We start from the raw sequence: 13,080 nt of genomic DNA, 5'->3' as shown, positions 1-13,080 counted from the left end.
GATTACAGACATGCTTAAAGTAAAGGACACGTTCAAGTGCTTTTCTGAATCAGGGCCAACGTCTATACCCCAAGCATCTTACAGTCTAATTATAGAGGTGATACAGTGAATGAATACCATTTAATAAGGGAGCTGCAGATGAGAAGAGTAACAAATATCACATGGGTGCTCATCTGTAGTCTATGCACATGCTGCAGTCTTTCCACCAATATAAAAACAGACCTCATTTTATTGTAATATATCTTGCTTTGCCCACAAAGTTTAAAAATAAATACAGAAAATTGGTGACGTAGACACAGTAAAAAGAATCCTCTGATTAAACTTTTAGTGTTGGCAGAAAGAGTCAAATTGATGAAGTTCTTTTCCCCAGAGAACACATACAGCACAGGGCTGGAAGTATAAGTTGTCCCATGGTGTGCTTCAAGTCTGACCTGAAGGAATGATTCAGACCCTGATTCAGCAAGATATAGTAGCACGTGAAAGCAGACTCATTGAAGTCAACCTGGAACACTAATGCTCAAAGGAAGGAATATGCTAAAATATCTTGCTGAGGGCTCAGTCGCTGGCCTCTTCCACTGCTAAGGAACATGCCAAGTGCACTCCTGTGTGATAGAGGCACACATCCACTGGGAATCATGTTGTGGTATAAACTCCTTTCATATGGATCGCTAACAGACAAGCAGATGATAATTTCTGGTTGCTGTTGTCCCTGGCCAAATAGGAACTGGCGACCTAAAAATGAAAGATGGTGACTTCAATGTCAAAATGCCCATTGACTTTGAGGGGCTCAGAATTTCACCCTTTGTTTGTATCCTGGCAGCCAGCCTATATAGTGTTACCTGGAGCAAAGCAATGGGTTTCCACCCACTCCACTCCAACCCTCAGAGCAGCGCTCCCACGGCAATTTAAAGGGACCCGGGGCTGGTGACTGGCCTGGCTGATGTTTGTAGGTAGCTGATGCCCTGTGGAAAAAGCAGAGTCCTTCCCTTGCATTATAGTCAATAGCCCAGTGGTTCAGGCCTAGGGTACAAGAGACCAGAATTTAAATCCTCAGTTTGCCTGATGTGGAGCAAAGACTTGAACCTGATTTTGCTACATCCTTGCCAAGTACTCTAGCCACAAGCACATAGAGTCAATCTGACTCACAGCCACTGAATATTTAGCTATTTTCCCAAAACACAATGGCTACGTCTACACTGGCCCCTTTTCCGGAAGGGGCATGTAAATTTCACTAGTCGTCGTAGGGAAATCCGCGGGGGATTTAAATATCCCCCGCGGCATTTAAATAAAAATGTCCGCCGCTTTTTTCCGGCTTTTAAAAAAGCCGGAAAAGAGCGTCTAGACTGGCCCCGATCCTCCGGAAAAAGTGCCCTTTTCCGGAGGCTCTTATTCCTACTTTGAAGTAGGAATAAGAGCCTCCGGAAAAGGGCACTTTTTCCGGAGGATCGGGGCCAGTCTAGACGCTCTTTTCCGGCTTTTTTAAAAGCCGGAAAAAAGCGGCGGACATTTTTATTTAAATGCCGCGGGGGATATTTAAATCCCCCGCGGATTTCCCTACGACGACTAGTGAAATTTACATGCCCCTTCCGGAAAAGGGGCCAATGTAGACGTAGCCATAGGCTACGTCTAGCCTGGCATGATATTCTGCAAATGCTTTTAATGGAAAAAAATGCTTTTTTGCAACTGCTTTTGCGGAAAAACTTGCCAGTCTAGACACAGCCAATAGGTCCACCAGGAGAGAGAAGGAATAGACTGCCCCCTTTGTTTGTTTTTTTTCCCTCCACTCCTCTGCCTCCTTTGTGTCCCTCAGCAGGGCTGGGCCATTATGCCCATGTTCTCCTAGATGTCAATGGATAGATCTCCTTCCTCAAGTGTAAGCCAGAGGCAGCAGCTCTGCCAAGGGTGGGTAGAGTTGGTGGTGCTAGAAATAGGGAAAGGTTGAGGAACCCAGGCCTGTGCATTCCCAGGGGTTCTGACGTAGGGGCCCTCTTTATGAGATCATCTCTTACATGAGATCATCAGCGCTTTTCCATAAATTCAAGCGGCCAGTGTAGACAGCTGGCAAGTTTTTCCCGGAAAAGCGGCTGATTTTCCGGAAAAACTGGCCAGTCTAGACACAGCCATACAGTAACAATAGGTAGATCAAACAGGCCAGGTGGGGATGGAAGCAGACAGGCACACATGTATGATGGTTCCACTTACAGAAAATAGGAGGAGGAGCTGATGCACATCTCTTACCCCAAGGACCTGCAGCCACAAAGCAGGCGGACACAGCTACCAGATTGATGCTGAATAGGGGTATGGCATGAGTGTGCAGATAAAAACAGTTTTGCATTACTCTAGGGCTGTGTGTCTGGGTATGGCTGGTTGCCAACCAGGGGTTCTAATTCCCCTAAAGAAGATACAAGCCCATCCTACTTGTGCTCAGACAGACGCAGATGCCCTGCAATGGGCATGGTGGCTGGAATATCAGGGGTGGAGCCAATTAAACCAATTATGTCTTCTATTTCAGCAACAGCCAGGGATGATTCCTCTTGCCTTAACAGTCTTGTAGTTGCAAACTCCTTTTCTCCTATAGTCTCAGGGGATCCTATCTCCTTTCCATTCTCCCTTCCCGAAGGGGGAGAGACTGGCAGGGAGGAAGCCTGACATTGCGACCAACCTCCTGGCTTTATAGAAGCTGGGGCAGTTCATCTGTGAACTTAATTCTAATTAATGGTCTGTTCACAGCCCAGATCTCCCGTGTGTGCATCTTAACTGGCTGATCAAGCCCTTCTGGCCTAATTCCATTTTTTCAGAGCCAGTCTGGAGAGTACACTCCACCACACACTCACATCACCTCACCTTCTAATCCCCTGTAGAATGGTTCTCTGTGTGTGAAGGTGACATGTCCACAATAAGACACGGCAGAGTTTAGAACAGAGGCTTTCCCAGAATGAACTCCCAGGTGCGCTTTCAGCAATACTGCACTGCAGCCAGCCATAGGTTTCCAGCAGCAGAGATGCTGGTGCAGAGTCCCCAGCACTGGAAACTCTAGTTGTAGGGAAGTCACAGTGGTAGATGCCAACAGCATCTATTGTGCCTGAGGGTTCAGAACTAGTTAGTGCAGCGCAGAGCTGTCCAGGGAATGTAGCCAAGGCCCCTTGTATAGTTACTAATTCAGTGCATCCTGTGAGCATCCTCTACAGTGGGACCCCTGATGAGAGTCAAAACTGCCCTCTCTCGGTGGAACTGTGGCTGGTAGCAGTGGGAAAGCCACCAACCCTTCCTGGGGTGTGGTTGCTGTTGCTTGTGCAGCTACTCCTGCTTTTACCCCTACAACCATTAGGAAAGAGTCACGCTCTCTTGAAGGATCTCTCCTCCTACCAAACAGCCTTAGTTATTCTCAGGCAATGTTCTGCTATAAGCCTTAGTCAGCAGAACCATATGGATGCTCTCAGTTGAGTTCTGTTGACTCTCAATACAGAGTAATGCTTTGTGAGGGAGTAGATAACCCCCCCCCCCCACTAGGGAGCTGGGTACATGAATGGTTCTGGGCCCAGAAAGCCTTGCACCTGCAGGCCTGTTAGGCATTCTCCAGTTGTGGGAGGGGTATAAAAGAAGGTATTGCAGCCACTGCCAGGTGGCATGGGGAGGAGGGAATGCACCTGTGTTCATAGTTACAGAAGGACAACGCTAGGAAGGGGACTATAGTGTGAAATAGGGAGTCCTCACTCACAAAAGTCCCTGGGTTGTAAAGGATACCTATAAGTTCCAGTACTCCTCAAAGAGAGACAGAGTGGTAGGGAAGGGCTTTGAGCAAAGTGTTAACTGGACTGCAGGTATTTAACACCATTCTTATAGAATCACAGAATCATAGAATCATAGGACTGGAAGGGACCTCGAGAGGTCATCGAGTCCAGCCCCCCGCCCTCAAGGCAGAATCAAGCTCCGTCTACACCATCCCTGACAGATGTCTATCTAACTTGTTCTTAAATATCTCCAGAGAGGGAGATTCCACCACCTCCCTTGGCAATTTATTCCAATATTTGACCACCCTGACAGTTAGGAATGTTTTCCTAATGTCCAATCTAAACCTCCCCTGCTGCACTTTAAGCCCATTACTCCTTGTCCTGTCCTCAGAAACCAAGAGGAACAAATTTTCTCCTTCCTCCTTGTGACACCCTTTTAGATATTTGAAAACCGCTATCATGTCCCCCCTTAATCTTCTTTTTTCCAAACTAAACAAGCCCAGTTCATGAAGCCTGGCTTCATAGGTCATGTTCTCTAGACCTTTAATCATTCTTGTCGCTCTTCTCTGTACCCTTTCCAATTTCTCCACATCTTTCTTGAAATGTGGCGCCCAGAACTGGACACAGTATTCCAGCTGAGGCCTAACTAGTGCAGAGTAGAGCGGCAGAATGACTTCACGAGTTTTGCTTACAACACACCTGTTGATACAACCTAAAATCATATTTGCTTTTTTTGCAACAGCATCACACTGTTGACTCATATTCAACTTGTGGTTCACTATGACCCCTAGATCCCTTTCCGCCATGCTCCTTCCTAGACAGTCGCTTCCCATCTTGTATGTATGGAACTGATTGTTCCTTCCTAAGTGGAGCACTTTGTATTTCTCTTTATTAAACCTCATCCTGTTTACCTCTGACCATTTCTCTAACTTGCTAAGGTCATTTTGAATTATGTCCCTATCCTCCAAAGAAGTCGCAACCCCACCCAGTTTGGTATCATCTGCAAACTTAATAAGCGTACTCTCTATCCCAATATCTACATCATTGATGAAGATATTGAACAGTACGGGTCCCAAAACAGACTCTTGAGGAACTCCACTTGCTATCCCTTTCCAGCAGGATTTAGAACCGTTAACAACAACTCTCTGACTACGGTTATCCAGCCAATTATGCACCCACCTTATCGTGGCCCTATCTAAGTTATATTTGCCTAGTTTATCAATAAGAATATCATGCGAGACCATATCAAATGCCTTACTAAAGTCTAGGTATATGACATCCACCGCTTCTCCCTTATCCACAAGGCTCGTTATCTTATCAAAGAAAGCTATCAGATTAGTTTGGCATGACTTGTTCTTCATAAACCCATGCTGGCTATTCCCTATCACTTTATCACTTTATTACCTTTCGTGGGCCAGACCCACTTCCTCAGATCAAATAGTGGAAGAAAATAGTCACAACCATATATACCAAAGGATACTATGAGCATTTTGACACCCTCTACCTTTTGAAGAAAACAGTTTTGCATCCTCAAAAGCCATTTACAAACAGATACAAAATCTTAAAAAGTTTTTAAGACATTTAAAGCCTTAATCTCAGCTCTTTGATTTTTTTCCCCCTTCAAAATGCAAGGAAAGCTTGATTTATGTTCTGGAAGTTAATAGAGCTTTGGTATTAAAAAAAACCTGCTAGCTTTTAAGCAAAAATACTATTTACACCCCGTAAGTTCAATGTGTGCTTTCACTCTCACAGATCTTTTAATTGGCGGCTGGCACGAGTTTTGCTCTGAATTTTCAGGACATAAGGAATTTCTTGCAGCCAACCTCTAAACTTCTAATAAACTAAGTTCATAGTGGAAATGTTGACAGACTCTTGATCAAAGCAGCACCATCAGGTGTTGCTTTTATACTTTGATTGATTATTAAAATAAGAACTTAAATAGCTGGGCAGGGTTAAATTGGGACAGTATTTTCAAATGACAGCTCAACACTCCACAGGATTTTTCTCAAGCCTTTCCCCCATAGATCATCTGATATCCTCTCAGAAGGATTGTGGCAAACCAACTGAATGACAGTCTCAAACTTTTACCTAGTGGGGATCACATTCTCAATAGGGAAAACATCATGGGCTCGTCTACATTCAAAGTAGGAATAAGAGATCCTCCGGAAAAGGGCTTTTTTCCGGAGGATCGGGGCCAGTGTAGACGCTCTTTTCCGGCTTTTCTAAAAGCCGGAAAAAAGCGGCGGACATTTTTATTTAAATGCCGCGGGGGATATTTAAATCCCCCGCGGATTTCCCTATTACGACCTGTGAAATTAGCATGCCCCTTTCGGAAAAGGGGCCAGTGTAGACGTAGCCCTTGTGGATATCTACCCTCCCATTGCAATTATCTCCCCACCCATCATGACTGAGAGGATGGATCCATAGGAAAAGCCCATGGGAGTGAGGCTCTTGGCATCAGGAGCAATGCACAGGAAATAGCTTTTGCATACTGTCCTGGCTGCTGGTGGATCCCTCGCGATCCATAAGTACTATGGGGAACAGTCAAACAAGAATGTGAACATTACCAGAGAGCTCCCAACATTATTGCTGCTCTGGAGAGCCACCTTCCAAGGCCATACACTACATTAGAATAGTTCCAGCTGGCACCTGGGTCTCGTGGCATAGGTGCTTTAAAGGAAAGGGATGGCTCAGTGGTTTGAGCATTGGCCTGCTAAACCCAGGGTCGTGAGTTCAATCCTTGCAGAGGCCATTTGAGGCAAAAAATTTGTCAGGGATGGTACTTGGTCCTGCTGTGAAGGCAGGGGACTGGACTCAATGACCTTGTAAGGTCAGTTCTAGGAGATAGACAATCTCCATTAATAGATAATGCATGCTGTGATTTATCCTGTTTCATAATTTTCCTGTCTTCCTTACTTGGAGCAAGTCCATTTCAGAACATGACTCTCTACCCAAATTAGCTGGATCTTCAAAGTAGGAATAAGAGATCTTCCGGAAAAGGTTGTGACTATTTTCTTCCACTATTTGATCTGAGGAAGTGGGTCTGGCCCACGAAAGCTCATCATCTAATAAACCATCTTGTTAGTCTTTAAAGTGCTACATTGTCCTGCCTGAACTGGTTCCGGGTGGCCTTATATGTAAGATAGTGTCCAATAAACCTGCTATATCCATAAAGCTCCAAATTAGCTACTGGTGTGAGGACTCGGTATTTTGGGAATGAACTCAGACTTAGCTCCTCACAGGGCTGTAAAATGCATGATAACCGGCCACTGAGTCAGGCTTCCTTTCTGTTTTTTAGAAATAAAAAATCCCCCAGAGAAGTTGGTTGATATGATGGATCATTTGTGAACCTCAGTAAGAGACACTTGAGCTGACAGTGCTCCTGGTTTCAGTTGCAAGGGCTGCTGGTAGAGTGTTTTTTGATGAAGAGCCCTCGGCCCCCAAACTTGTTTCATTAACTGACCAAATCTGTTGCCCTGTTGGTCACCCTGCAAGGCCTATGATCGCATGCTTTTGAGAAGAAGGGTATATGTGCGGTATTTATGCGTACCTCTTCAGTGGGGAAGCAAAGTTTTTGATTTGTTACAGGTTTGTCTGGAGTACTTCCTAATGCTTTGAATGCACACAGAAAGATAAGTGTATGCCTCTGGGAATTTAAATGAACTGATTTCAGTGAGACTACTTGTGTGAAACAGGTGAACATGTTACACACTTTACAGATACAAACTACATTCAAAGAACGCTAGTAAAGTTTTGTTAAACAAGTTGAGCCTAGTGCTAAGCAGAACTGAACTTGCCTCACCTACAATTTAGGGGTGAAGCTGGACTTGCTCATACAGCTGGCTCTGGACTGACATGGGGACAGGCATTGGAATAGGGAGCCTGTCTCTCCAGTGTTCCCACTGACACTCCTGCTGGTGGTCAAGAAGCATTGTGGAGGAAGCTATCTGACTTGAATAGAGACAAGAGACATGCTTCTGTAATGCAGGAAGGCAGATTAGATTGAGTGGTCCCTTTTTAGCCTTCATCAATGATTATGAAAAGCCAGATCAGGGAAAAGAGTACATCAGGAAAAAGGGGTTTTGTGTGATGGGCTATGTCTAGATTGCAAGCTTCTTTTGAAAGAAGCTTTTCTGAACGATAGCGTCCACGTTTATTGGACACTATCTTACATATAAGGCCACCCGGAGCCAGTTCAAGCAGGGCATTAGGTCAGCAGTTGCTTCCAAGTGCTGTTGCCTAAGCCTGGCTGAGAGACGCGCTTAAAGGGACCCCCCTTGACAGACTTTTCTCTGCTGCTTCTGCTTGCTTACCTACCTCTCCGAGGGACAGAAAAGCTTTAGCAGTGTGTACTCTGGTTGCCCAGCTTTTGGACACCACAGAACACTCCTTGACATGGAACCCGAGCTGCCCCTGGGCATGAGATGGCCCCACACGGCCATGCTGCAGTTTCTGCAGCAGTTTGTGCAGGCTGCCTTCATGAGCTCACCACCGAGCATGAGCTCACCACTGAGCTCATTCTTGAGACCCTTTCCCTATGTGCAGGAGCTACATTCTGGCAACTGCACCCCACAGCAGAGAGACGGTTTTGGAGGCTGGACACCGGTTCTAAATGGGGAGACCAGCTGGTAATGGAATAGTGGGACGATCAGCAGTGGCTCCAAAATTTCTGCATGTGGAAGGCCACCTTCATGGAGCTGTGTGTCTGGCTTGCTCCTGCCTCTGATGATGCGACCTGCAGCCCGCCATCTCCCTGGAAAAGTGGGTCATAATCGCCGTCTGGAAGCTCACCACCCTAGACAGTTACTGGCTGGTGGGCAACCAGTTCGGCATGGGTAGGTCCACTGTTGGAGGTAAGGCACTCTCAGGCTGCAATCCCTGCAGGGGGGAGGAGTTCAGTACTAGAAAGGGGGACTGTAGGGAAAGGGGGTAGGGGAGTGCAGGGATGGGCTGTGGGTGAAGGGGAAGCCCTGTCCCCGGGGGGGTTGTTCCATCCCACCCTCACACAGCCCTGCTGCTGGGGGAGCTGCCTCTTAGGGGGTGGCTCCTGGGGTGTTTGGGGAGAGGAGGGAAGGCGGGCGGGCACCTTCTAAGGGCTCAGGCACTCCCTCTCTCATTCTCTGTTTTGTGTGTTTGTTTGTCTCCTGCAGGTGGTGAGGGCCATCAGCTCGGTCCTCCTGTGCAGGGTCATCTGCCTGAGAAACCTAGACCTGATTGTAGCAGGATTTGCTGCCCTAGGGTTCCCGAACTTAATTCTCACCTTAACTGGGCCTACTTCGTAGGCTTCTCACCTAGCTAGTCCCCATTTTTCCTCTCTTCAAGTTCCTTCTCCTACTCTCCCTTTCCAGGCTTTTCATCTAGTATCAGCCTCCCCCTTCTTAGACTTTTGTCCCCTCTGCACTGCTCCACATTGTCTGAGTGCCAGCAGAAGACCAATGAGAGCTTAAAGGGAGAGAGGCTCCCTGCTTTCAGTTCTAGCATCCTGAGCATGCCTGGCCCAGAGCAACTGGGAACAGCTATTACTGGGGGAGTCTGGCTTCAACTCTGAATCACTGGGCTGGGGCATTCTCTGTTGCTCTGTAAGGAATGGTGCATGCAGTCTTGTTGTGTCACACATAGGTGCTGTAATAGGAAGGTGCACACTCAGCCATACTGTGGGGATGACAAATGCTCAGCACAGCAAGAGGTGAGTAAGGACAGAATCAAATCAAAGCATGTGTGAACGTGAGGGTTTTTCAAAGGCTTATAACTTGGACAGATTTTCATGAGGGATGGCACAAGGCACATCTCAGACACAAAGGCCATACCCCTACCAAATCTCAGGGCCCTGATCAAAAGCATGGAGAGGCAGGGTTATGGCTGAGCTTTTGCAATTAAAAGTCAGCAGAATTTTAATAGGGCCAAAGCATTTTTTCCTAACCTTGTTTTTGGAAAGCACTGAACCATTTTGGCTGAAATTGTCCAAAAAATTGCAGCCTAAGGCAGCCACCTGGCATTTAAAACTTCAGCTTGGATAGTTAGAGTTTCACAATATAAGCAACTGGAAGAGTGATAGAAATGTAGCCGTGTTAGTCTGGGGTAACTCTCAACTGGAAGGAGAGTCTTAGAACAGGAAATGTTGGGCAACCTTAATAGTAAATGTCACTACCAGTCCTATCTACACACATTTTTCTATGAAGGGCAAAGAGATTAATATAAACTAGTATTTGCCAATGTAGTCACCATTTACCAACATGAAGTAGCTTGGTCCTTTTCACTTTTACAGAAATTACCAAATGCAATTAGACTACGTTAAATGAATAACCTCTTTTAAGTAAAAGCTTGCTTTGAATCATGCTAAAGGAAAAATGCATCTTTAACTTATTTCCATTATCTAGATACTGGTTGGAACCAGCTGAATTGACTTTAATTGTGAAAAACTCACACCCAGGCTGAGCTCTTCTATGCCTAGTTACAGTTCTGAGCACACTTTTATAGTCTAGTTACAAAACCCTAGGAAAAAAAAACATGTTTATAGGAAATGTTGACACAACTTTCACTGAAGTGGTGCTAGCTGATATCTTTGTGTTTCAAATTTGGGGATTTCTATTGGGAAAATATAAATACCAACTAAAGGATGCCAACTAGAATATAAAGAATATAAAACCTTGTCGTATTTCTGTTCACCCCAAGACAACCTACGTCCAAAAAAGCACCAACTCAGACTAAGGATGAGTTGAAGTTAACTGTATTTCCTCTGAGGGCATTAAACCTCCTCTGCAAGTAGTTCAGTCTTACAGTTAAAATCAAAGACTCCTTTGAACAGCTACTAAATTCCCCCTAAAAAGAAAGTGAGAGCATGGGTTAGGGTGCTTGCCAAATTATATCCCTCTTAACACAAAATAAATAAGTGAGAGAGAGTAGGTTTTATAGAGTTTAGTGAGAAAATTTTAAGAACAGACAGGGACATATAAAGATAGTGAGTAAAAGGCTGTATCTTTTCAGTTTAAATCAATCTAGACCAAGCGTGGGCAATAATTTAATGGGGGGGGGGCCACTCCAAGTGTTTGGAAAGTGTTTCATGGGTCACACTTTTCTATGGAGAGGGTGTGTGTTCTGCGACTTGGTGCAGAAGGGAGCTCAGGGTAGCTACTGGGATCTGAGAGGGAGTTAGGGTGAACAAGGTGGTTGTGACCTGGGGCAGGGGATTGGAATACAGGGTCCAGGAGGGGCTATGGATGCAGGAGAGGATTCTGGCCTGGGAGAAAGGTATAAGAGGTGATGCAGGGTCTGGGAGGGAGTTGTGACCTGGGGGAAAGGGGTGCAGAGAGTTTGGGTGGTGACTTGGGGGGCTCGGAGTTGGGATGTCAGAGGGCTAGGGTACCAGATGCAGGCTCTGGCCATGATGCACTTACCTTTGTGGCTCCTAGACAGCAGCCCACACAACCCTCAGGCAGGTTTCCTGCCTGTCAGAGCCCCAGGCTGCTCAAAGTGGCCAGCTCCCATTGTCGTGTGCCTCTGAGCCACAGGCCTGGCGAGGGAGACCTCGCAGATTGCTCTGGCCCCCAGCACAGTCGTCACAGTTCCCATTGGCTGGTTTCCAGCCAATGGGAGCTGTAATGATTCTGCTGGAGGCAGGAGCAGTGTGTAGAGTGTTTCTTCTCCATCCCCACAAGAGGTGCACAGTGCCTAGAGGCACATGGCCCTAGCAGCCAGCTGCTTTGAACCACCTGGGGCTATGGAAGGCAGGGAGCTTGCCTGAGGGTCTCGGTGGGCCAGATCAAAGGCTTGGTGAGCTGGATCTGGCCTGTGGGCCACATTTTGCCCACCCCTGACCTAGACTATGTTGAAGAAGCAGCATGGCTTCACCTCTCATCCTATAAGAAGTGTAAAGTAGAGGCTATTCCCCATAACAAGAAATGGATTTAATTAATTGTGTAGTTGCATACATCCAGCATCCTCCTTCACAGAGGGTGTGACAGAGCACTGAGAAACAGCCACAGTGCGCCCCAGCAAGTAGTGGCTCTCATTAGGAAGAGCTGGGTCTAACTTGTGGAGGGGAATGGGCACTAAGGAGAGCCCCAAGGGGTAATTAGTCTATTGCCCAAGAGTTAGAAAAGGCTCAGAGTGGGAAAGAGACTAGCAGGTTTTTTCAGAGATGGGAAAATGTTCATGCAGAAGATGCTCTCTATTGTCTCCCTCTGGGACCAAACAAGCTAAAAATTGCAAAGAAAGCTGGAGGATTTTGGCCAGGAAGTAGGGAGAACACAGTGAAATAAACCAGGAGAGGTTTGGCCAAAAGAGGTTTGGAGCTTGAAAAGAGGGTGAGATCCTGTTTTTGTCTACCACAGATGGTTGTAGCCACACACCAATTAAGCACCTATGGTGATCTCGGGTTTCAGGGCTGGGATATTGTGGATATTTGGGCTCAGTCTGGAGCCTGAGTTCTGGGACTCTGCAAGGTTGGGCTTCAACCCAACATCTACACTGTAATTTTTAGCTCCACAGCTTGAGCCCCTCGAGCCTGAGTCAGCTGATGTGAGTCAGCCATGGCCATGCCATAGGATTTTTATTCCAATGTAGACTTACACTCAGGGGTTAGCTTGGGGAGTCATCCATAACAAGGGCCTTGATTCCAAGAGAGAGTGTCTGAAGCCTGATTTGAAGGCCCTAAGCAAGTTTGGGGACAATGCCAATTGGGCCTGCCTCAGGAGTGAGAACACCTCAGAGCAGTATTACTCAAGTGATTTTTGGAGTTTTTTCAAAAATAAAATGAAAAAGGTACATGCTTCGTTTGTGTTATTGCTCTGGGGTGGGGCTGGGGTTGAGGGGTTCAGTATGCAGGCTGCCCCAGGTAGAGAGGCCTACTCCAGTCCTCTCTCACCGCAGCAACTTGGAGCCAGGTGACAAGCACCCCGCACCCCCTCTCCCTCACACACATCCCTGCCAAGACCCCAGCCAGATCCTTCACCCTCCCTCTTAGCAAGACCCCACACCCAGCAGGGCCACCAGCCACACCGGGCCCCCCAGGGCAAAGTGGGAGAGACAGCTCCACACCCCCAGAAGAGAGTATTGCCCAGCCAGAGTGGGGAATGCACCATACTGTGCACTTTCCCCTCACTCCATGATGAAGGGGAATAGCTAGCAATGTTCCCGTATGAATTGGGGGAGGGGTAATTTCAGCCCCTCGCCCCCACTATCCCTAAAAGGCTCCTGGAAGATGAGAGGCTTGGTGCTGGAGCCATCCCAAATGTGTGTGTGTCTGGGGGGAGGGGGAGAGAACCCCAGCCAGCTCCTGTCACCTGCCTGGTGATTTTGTCTCTTATCTGTATGGCTTTATGAGAAGCAATCCCATTCCAGACATATCCCA

Source organism: Pelodiscus sinensis, chromosome 2 (assembly GCF_052426305.1).
Source record: "Pelodiscus sinensis isolate ZL-2025 chromosome 2, ASM5242630v1, whole genome shotgun sequence".
Taxonomy (NCBI): Eukaryota; Metazoa; Chordata; order Testudines; family Trionychidae; genus Pelodiscus; species Pelodiscus sinensis.
This window is presented reverse-complemented; position numbering follows the sequence as displayed.